A 10,000-nucleotide genomic window follows, 5' to 3' on the forward strand; every position below is an offset into this window, starting at 1 on the left:
TCTTGTGATCACCTGACTTGGGTAGCAGTGTGTGCCTCAGAATCCAGTTTATGGTAGGCAGACCAGACAACAAGTAGTGGACAGATCCAAACTTATGTGTATCCAAAGCAGCATCTGGGATCTCTTTGTACATGTTGGCCATTGTGTTGTGGTCTTTCTTCTTCTCAGCATATACATCCAAGTCATCCTCACTTTCTTTTGGGGCATTGATCAACTGAGCCCATTCATCAACAGAGACTGGTACCTGGTACCCTCAGACATCCAAACGATCTTCCCATCTGGATAGAAATGGGCAGTGGAGTAGAAATGCATGATCAGCTCATCATTCCACTTGGTGAGCTTTTGTGCAACGAATTCATCAACTCCACATGCCTTAAAACTGTCATACACTCCAGGATAGTGATCTTCATTCTTCTGGATGTACTCCCAGTCTACCCATTTCATGTCACACACAATGGGCTTCTTGTCAAGCAACACTGTCTCATAGAAGTCCTGTTGTTCCTTAGTGTGAAACCTGTAGTCCACAACAGTTCTTCTCCTGATAGCATATGGATCAGACTCTCTCCATAGTCTCAATCCTGCATCCTTCCTGATTTTCATGTTTTCTGCAACTGGATGTGCATCATTGTGGTCAGGGATCTTGGGTTTCAGCTTCCTTAGCACTTGAGTTTCATCTTCTTCAGCAGCTTCAGGCACTGGGGCCTTGTTCTTTTCCTCAGCAGAAATGTTTCTAGTGCTTCTCTTGGGCTTCTGAGCTAGAGCAGCTGCCTTGGGAGCAGCTTTGGGCTTAGATGGAGCAGCCCCTGATCTGTGCATCTCCCATGAGCTTTTGAGCTTTGGGTGCTGGTGCAGCATCCTCTTCCTCTTCATCATCATCTCTCATAATTGATGATCTGCCAAGCACTCTGGTAGTGGTCTTCTTGACCCTTTCCTTCCTTTTCTTGCCTTCTCCAACTGCCTCTTCAGATGGCTTGGAGGTTTCAACAGTGGATTCTCTGGTCTTAGACATGGGGACTCTCTTTGCTGGTTCCTTCTTATGCATCCCTGGCTTGACTGTAGCAGCTGAGCCATACTCCTTTTTCAGCACCTTTTTCTTGGAGCTGACTTCTTCCTCAACAGCCACATAATCCTCATCCTCAGAATCTGAGGTCTTCTTCCTTCTTGTTCTGGTGGCTGCCTTTGGCAAGTTACTTGGTGTGCTCCTGCTGCCATCATCAGATGAACTGGAGGGACTAGTGCCCTCACTCAGTTGAACCTGCTCCTCAGACTTGTTCTGGCTATCACTTTGGTCAGACATCCTGCAGGCACACTGTCAGCGGACCTTGTGAATATATTATAGATGAGGTAGAGTAGATGAGCATCACAAAGTACAGGAGTTTTGCAAAACAATTGACTCAAAAACTTAGTTTCAGTTCTCCACAGAAAGCATTTCAGATCTACCAATTTGTAAACTCAGTGATACCGAAGTAGTTTTCTGGAACCTAAACTAGTTTACTCGGTCAGACCGAGTCACAGTTCGGTGGCACCGACACTGCTAGAGTTTCACATAGAATTGAACTCGATCACACCAATTTGCAATTTTCGGTCAGACCGAAAATGCATGTGCAATGGCCTAAGCCAAATCGGTGAGACCGATATCTACAACTCGGTCGGTCCGAGATGAATTCGGCGGAGACCTAACCCTAAATTTTCAAATCAAAACCAATCTACGAGACATTCTCGCTGGACAGGATGATTTCATTCGTGGCAAGAATCATGGCAAAGCAATATGCTAAGAATCAGAGTTATGGATTAGCACAAAGATCAAGTTTGTACCCTAGTTCGGCGGCGAACTAGCTATGGCGGCAATGGCGGGGTAGATTTCTGTTGACGGCGGCGGAGACCAGCGGCGGGAGGTCGCTGGCGACAAGAGGATGATCCGGAGACCCGAAGTGGCAGAGTAGGTTATGCGCGGGCGAAGGGTTTCGGACAAAAATTCAAAATTTGGCCCATCGATGTATATATAACCTGACCCTATCGGTGTGACTGAGTGGAACAACTCGGTGGCACCGAGATGCAAAACTGTAGGCAGTTACTGCAACTCGGTGTGAGCGAAAGGTTCTAATCGTTTGCACCGAGATTGAAAACCTAGATCAACTAAGTGATCTCGGTAGGACCGAAAAGGATGAATCGGTCAGACCGAGATACACAAAGAGGTTTTCGAAGTTTAAGTCTATGACGAATTGGGAACTCCGAGTGCTCCTCACACAGAGTGGTTCGAATCTGACTTGTTCAAACTTTGTGATGTAGCATGAATAGAGTTTGAGACGAGAAAAGCATAGATAGCTAGAGGGAGTTCTTAGGCATTCTTGTCCATCCATTTGGCAAAAGAGAAAAGGCCAAACAATCAAAGCAACAAATGGATGTCCTCGAATGAGTAAAGTATGCAACCAACATGCTCACACAATAAGATGGCAAAAGAAATATGTGACAAAGCATGCACAAACACTCTAGCATCTATCAAGCAATTGGCGATGACTAGGTCATCTATATATGAGTATATTGACTTAGGAGTCAAATGAGAACATTTGATCATAGGTCATACTCATCGTTTAAGCACAAGTGGGGTTGCCACTTTTACATAAAGCATTGTTGTGTTCACACCATTAGAGTTGCTTTAACTCAATTGATTAGAGTAAAGCTCCCCCTAGATGTGATATCCCCCCTAAGAGGGATCAACTAACCTTGGGTTTTGTCGATGATGACTTCATGTAGGTGTTGAAGATGTGGATGCTCAATGTTGATGTAGATCATTCGGAGCAATCCTTTGGAGTGAGTTGCACTTTCAATACCTACATGGGTTAGTCCCACAAGGAACAAACAAGGATATCCATAGACATAGAGTGATGTGTACACAAGATGATGTCCATCGAAGCATTAGGCTACCTTGTCCCTTGTCTTACCAACAAGAGGGTTTGTGACTCCTTGAACTAGTGCAAGATATGGCAGTTGTTTGCACTTGTCCTCGCCAAAATGATATGAGTGAAGTATGTTGGCGGAGTCACCCTCAAGAATTCTCTAGTTCTTCTTCTTCGCGATCCCCACCATCTTGATGGGAATCCTTGGAGTTGTAGTCGTACTTGATGAAGTAGAACTTGATGTAGTCTTGGGAACCCACTTGACCAAGGCTATGGGTGCTTCTTCAAATGGATCAATCTCCTCTTGAAGCTTGTACTTGCCTTTTTTCTTGTGGTCTTGTGGTGGAAGATCATCTTGAGATTGTGTTCCTTTTAAAGAAATAGGATTATACTTTTATTGTTGAGGAACAAACTTCGTCTTGGGGTATTGATCTTCTTCCCACTCAACTCCATTGGCATTGAACTTTCGTTCAAAACCAACACCTTGATTCTTCCGGTGTCTTCCTTGCTTGCGTACAATTTCCTCAAATTGCTTACTTCCGGCAAGGCTCTTGTAAACACCTTTCTCTATAATTCCCTTCAATAAGCTATTTTCTTGCTCAAGTGTAACTTGGCTAAGAGAATCATTAGTGGAATCAAGAGAGCTACTAGAAGCAACAACATTGGATTTAGCATGATTGTTGTTTCTACTAGATGAAGAATATTTCTTGTTCTTTTTACTTGTTTAACTTGTGGCATGTAAGTAGACAAGAGTAAACGCTTGGCAATGTAATAAGAACTTTTCTTGTGAAGATCATCATTGATTGCCTTTAAAAACTCATGTTCTTGCTCAAGGTTGAGCTTTTCAAAGCGTAGCTTGTCATGAGTCTTTAAAAGTTCTCGATGATCTTCCAAGGTAGTTTCATGAGCTAACTTAAGAGTGTTTAGCTCTTTAGTTAGACGCTCAATCTCCTTCTTATCATCGTCATTTGTTTTATCTTGATCATCATGATTAATAGCAAGGTCATCATAGTTAACCAGAGTTGTCACCAAGTAAATCATCATCTCCTAGCAAATCATCTTCATCACTATTGAAATCAACATACTCGGTGTGTGTTACCTTTGGACCTTTAGCCATGAAGCATCTCCCAATTCCTTCATTTGGTGAGTCAAATATGTTGAAGGAGTTGGTTGTCACAAGTGCTAGTCCGGCAACACCTTCATCTTGAGTATATACGGAGTCGGAGTGAAAACTTCTGTCGGAGTGATTGTCGGAGTCGGAACCGGATACCCATTCACCAACATGAGCTTGATGTCTTCTTTTTGTGTAGCTCCTTGATGATTTGTCCTTCCTTTCCATGTCCTTGCTTCTCCGAGAGGGTCTTCATTCATAATGATCATCTCTAATCCTTCTTTCTCATGATGGTGATTCTTCTCTTCTACTTCTTCTTTTGTAGGGAGCCGTACACTCATTGGAGTAGTGTCTGGGTCTTCCAGAATTGTAGCAATTGCGCTCACGACTAGAAGACCTTTTGTCATTGTAGGACCTTGACTTGGAACTTCTTTCCTTTCTTCTACTCTTGTAGAACTTGTTGAAGTTCTTCACCATCAGACTCAATTCTTCATTGAAGGTTTGCTTCTCACTTGATGATGTGGGAGCATCACATGAGGCTTTGTAAGCACCACTTGACTTGTTGTGAAGCTCTTCCTTATCCTTGAGTGACATCTCATGAGCAACAATTCTTACAATAACTTCCATTGTCTTGAGATCTTTATAATTAGGCATCATTTGGATCAATGTGCTCACGGTATCATATTTTCCATCCAAGGCTCTTAGGATCCTCTTGATGATGAATCTATCGGTCATCTCCTCACTTCCTAAGCGGGCAATCTCATTTGTGATGAGAGCAAGCCTAGAGTACATTTCAGCGACGCCTTCACCATCCTTCAATTTGAACTTGTCAAGCTGACTTTGAAGCACGTCCAATTCGGATTCCTTGATAGATTCGGTACCTTTGTGCATATCAATCAAAGTATCCAAAATTTCCTTTGCATTGTCAAGACGACTGATTTTGTTGAATTCTTCGGGGCATAATCCGTTGAAGAGAATATCACAAGCTTGAGCATTGTATTGTAGCATCCTCAACTCTTTCGCGGTAGCTTCACGGTTTGGTTCTCTCCCATCGAAGAATTCACCTTGCAAGCCAATACACACAATAGCCCAAACGGCGGGGTTATGTCCAAGAATATGCATTTTCATCTTATGCTTCCAACTACCAAAATTTGTACCATCAAAGTAAGGACCTCTACGGTGGTAATTTCCATCGCTAGACGCCATACTCTCCTAGGTTGTGAAACCAAGGCTATGACCACCAAAATCTATGGAAATCAAAGCAAATGGAGACCAAAGCTCTGATACCACATGTAGGATCAAAAGTATGTCTAGAGGGGCGGTGATTAGACTACTTGACCAAATAAAAGTCTATCCTTTTCCCAATTTTAATTCTTAGCAGATTTTAGCAACTTAGCACAAGTCAAGCAATCAACCTACACATGCAATTCTAAGAGTATAGCAGCGGAAAGTAAACCAATTGCATATGAAGGTAAAGGGAGGAGTTTGGAGTGTGCAAACGCAATTGGAGACATGGAGATTTTTGGCATGGTTCCGATAGGTGGTGCTATCGTACATCCATGTTGATGGAGACTTCAACCCACGAAGGGTAAGGGTTGCGCAATTCCACGGAGGGCTCCACCCACGAAGGGTCCACGAAGAAGCAACCTTGTCTATCCCACCATGGACGTCGCCCATGAAGGACTTGCCTCACTCGGGTAGATCTTAATGAAGTAGGCGATCTCCTTGCCCTTAAAAAATCCTTGGCTCAACACCACAATCTTGCCGGAGGCTCCCAAGTGACACCTAACCAATCTAGGAGACACCACTCTCCAAGAGGTAACAAATGGTGTGTTGATGATGAACTCCTTGCTCTTGTGCTTCAAATGATAGTCTCCCCAACACTCAACTCTCTCTCATATGATTTGGGTTTGGCGTAAAGATGATTTGAGTGGAGAGCAACTTGGGGAAGGCTAGAGATCAAGATTTATGTGGTCGGAGTGGATTATCTTGACCTCAACACAAATGTAGGTGGTTCTCTCTCAGAAAATGTATGTTGGAAGTGTAGGCATGTTCTGATGGCTCTCTCCCTAAATGAAGAGTGGGTGGAGGGGTATAAATAGCCTCCACACAAAATCTAACTATAACACACAAATCACCAAACTTGTTGGGACCGAATCATGAAACTCGGTCATACCGATTTAGTTCAAAATGTGAACGTTAGGATTCTCGGTGGGACCGACATGTCAACTCGGTGGGACCGATTTTGTTAGGGTTAGGGCATAACGTAATCTCGGTGAGACCGATTACACAAACTCGATGAGACCAATTTTGGTAATGGACTAACAGAGAGTTGGTCAAGCAAACTCGGTGGGACCGATTCGCTCATCTCGGTTGGACCGAAGTGCTACGAAAGGGAAAAAGAGAGTTTGCATTGCAATCTTGGTGGGACCGACCGCTCATCTCGGTTTGACCGAAATGTTACGAAGGGAAACAGAGATATTACAATCCCATCTCAGTGAGACCAAGATACCGATCGTTGCGACCAAAAAGACTAGGCTTTCTGCCAGTGGCTATGTCAACTGAACTCGGTGGCGCCGGATAGAAAATTTCGGTGGGGCTGAGTTTGACTTTTGGTTTGGGACATATGTGGACATGAGAAAGTAGTTGAGGATTTTGGAGCATATCACTAAGAACTTAGAGCAAGCAAGCCATTAGGCAATACATAGGCTTTTCCTATGGACTCAATGTGATCTTGGATCACTTAAAATGAAAAAATGTAGAGTCCTGAGCTTTGAGATTGAGCCAATTCTTTATCCTTATCATTTTGAGGGGTCCACTTTTCTCATCCGTGCCATGCCAATCATTGAGCTTTCCTGAAATGTATATCTTGAAATGGCATTAGCTCAATGAACTATATGTTGTTAGGAATTACCAAGACCACCCAGGGATAGTTGCACTTTCAGTGGGCTTGGTCAGTGTTGAGGCAGTAAAGGGGGGACGCTTCACCTCCTTCTCTCTCCTTGCTGTCTTCTTCTCGCCCGCGATACAGAGCACAGAGGCAGGCCGGCCGCCGGCCTGGCCGTCGCCTCGCTGCTCCAGTTGGCCGGCCGTCGAGCGCAGGAGAACGGCTGCTCCTTGCCACGCCCAATGGTGGTCGTGGGCTTGCCCGGCGTGCACCACAGCGCCCGTGCCATGGGGAGGCCGCGGCGATGGTCGGAGACAGAGGGCGGCGGGGCTTGATGATTGGGGCTCCGGTGGTGAAATGAGGTGGGAGGCGAGCCAGGGAGGGTCGCCGGGGAGTGGCGTGCTAAGTGGAGCTCTCGGACGGGGCTGGTGTTGGCCGGAGAGAGAGGTTGGGCGCAGAGGACGTGAGCGGACTCCGGCTAAATTGCCAGGCTCCGGTAGGCGATTCGGCTGGCCATGGGTGTGAGAGGGCTCTAGAGGGAGAGGGGAGGGGGTGGCTTGCTCGGGGAGGGCTCGGGCTGGCTATTTATAGCCGGGCGAGGGCACCTAAGTCGGTTGTCACCGGACGAGTCCGGCCACAGCTCTGTCGTGCTCAGCAGTCACGAAGAGGCATGGGAAGCCGACGAGGGGGAAGCAGACGAGCGCCAGAGGCTCATGGAGACGACCAGTGCTCGCGGACGAGAGGAGGAAGAGGACACCGGGGAGGAAGGCGACGGTGCGCAGGAGCGCACTGTGCGGCCATTGGAAGGACACATCGGAGAAGAAAACAGAGGGGGCCAGAGGTCGAGGGGGAACTGTAGGACACTAGTGGCGAGACCAGAGACGGTCGGAGCAGCATTGCCGACGAGAACAGTGCGTAGACCACCGTTTTGGCTGGTTGCCCTCGTGGTCACCATGGAGAAGGCGCGCTCTGGAGTTTTTACTGATGCCAGCTCATGTCTACCGCGTAGTCCGTCGAAGATAGAGTGACGGTAGAGAAACGGGCAGAGATTAATGGAGCTAAGTAAACTAAGCTTCACAAGTTTGTTGTAGCAAACTTGAGCACATTCTAGAGATAAAACTAGAGAGGGTAAAAGGTAGAATTGATGTCTGGTAGGCTTAGGCTAGAAAGGACTCCTGGGAATTAGGAGGTCATTTGGACAAGTATTTAACACAGTTGCAGTGCAACTGCCAAATCTGGCCCAGAAGCTAAATCAGGAAGAAGCACTCATTAGAAGTATTGGATTAGGCTAAAACTTGGCAACGCTTGATGATTTGGATATATAATGATGTTGTAAAACTTTCATACCAAATGGACTTTCCAAAATTGTACTTCCTTCACAGCTATTATTTCTGCCCAGAAACTTCAAAGAAATCCTTAGGGCAAATGGATAACTGAAATGAGCCACAATTTTGTGGAGATAGGTTATATGGGTAGTAGAAGGCTTGGGGCAAGATAAAATATACTTGCTTCACAAACTGAAAACTTAGACAGAATCAAAGAATTACTCCTGTGCTCACATAGTTTAATCGAATGAGATGAATCTTGAAGGAGTGTGAACATATGATCATTAGAGATTGCTGGAAAGGTTTCAGATCATTTTGATCATCTATGAGGGTACTTCCTTCACAGACAAGCAATCTTAACAGAAACTAGAGAAAATTGCCACTGAATATTGGATAGATGGATTGAGCTAATTTTTGGTATACATCGGTGATTTATCAATGTTAATCACCCTGCCAAATTGCAACTCAAATGGATCAAGGGTTCAAGCACTTCCTTTGCAAAAATTTCAGACAGGGCAGAAACTGGCATTGGATCATGTGCTCAAATTATGAACTTTGGAGCATGAGTTTGGATGGAAATGGTGAAGATATAGCAAGTGCAAGATCCACAAATTACTTGGGAATTTTCCTTGCTATAAAAATGGTAGCTCCTTTGGAAAATGGCAGAAATGCAATATATTGGCTTAAAATAGGAAAAAGGGAATTTTCCTTATTTAATTAGGGCCAATATTTTTGCCAGAGCTAGGACTAGACATAAATATCATCTCCACAAATTTTCATGAATTTAGGAGATGACTAGCTATGCCTTTGGATTTTATTCCTCAGAAAGACAAGAAAAGGAATAAATCACAAATGAAAAATATTGCATAGGACTTAGCAATATTTTTGCATATCCAAGATTTAGAAAGGTAGGAGGGTCTGTGGGGCAGATGGGATGATCAACAGATCAAGAGAAATGATGTCTCCTTTGTAATCACAAAGGACATATTCAAATTCCAAAAATTGGAATTAGGGTTTTGATGGATGAAGAATGAGGTCTTGCCCACTGACAGAGACATGAGCAAGGTTTTGAACGGTTGGAAATGACCAAAATTGTCAGATTCATCCAGCAAACTCAGGAGAAAAAATTAAAAACAAATGCCAGGACGGAATAACAGCACAAAAATTGATAACCCAATTTTGGGGCTGTTACACAGGACTGACACTGTTTTCAGCAGAACTACCCTGGTGTTGTTTTTGTGCAGAAATAAAAGTTCTTGGACCGAGCTGAAAATTAACAAAGAATTTTTCTGAAAATATAAAAAATACTGGAAGGAAAAGATACCGAAGAGGAGTCCCAGGGCCACCACAAGGGTGGGCCCCCCCAGGGCGCGCCCTCCGTCCTTGTCATCGCCTCGTGGGGCCCCCTAACAAGAAACCAATGCCAACCCCTCCTATAAATCCTAAAAAACCAAAGAAAAGAAGAGTGGCTGACACTGTTTTCAGCAGAACTACCGTGGTGTTGTTTTTGTGCAGAAATAAAAGTTCTTGGAACGAGCTCAAAATTAACGAAGAATTTTTCTGAAAATATAAAAAATACTGGAAGGAAAAGATACCGAAGAGGAGTCCCAGGGCCACCACAAGGGTGGGCCCCCCAGGGCGCGCCCTCCGTCCTTGTCATCGCCTCATGGGGCCCCCTAACAAGAAACCAATGCCAACCCCTCCTATAAATCCTAAAAAACCAAAGAAAAGAAGAGTGACTGGGAGTTCCGCCGCTGTAAGCCTCTATAGGCACGAAAAA

Source organism: Triticum aestivum, chromosome 7A (genome assembly GCF_018294505.1).
Source record: "Triticum aestivum cultivar Chinese Spring chromosome 7A, IWGSC CS RefSeq v2.1, whole genome shotgun sequence".
Taxonomy (NCBI): Eukaryota; Viridiplantae; Streptophyta; class Magnoliopsida; order Poales; family Poaceae; genus Triticum; species Triticum aestivum.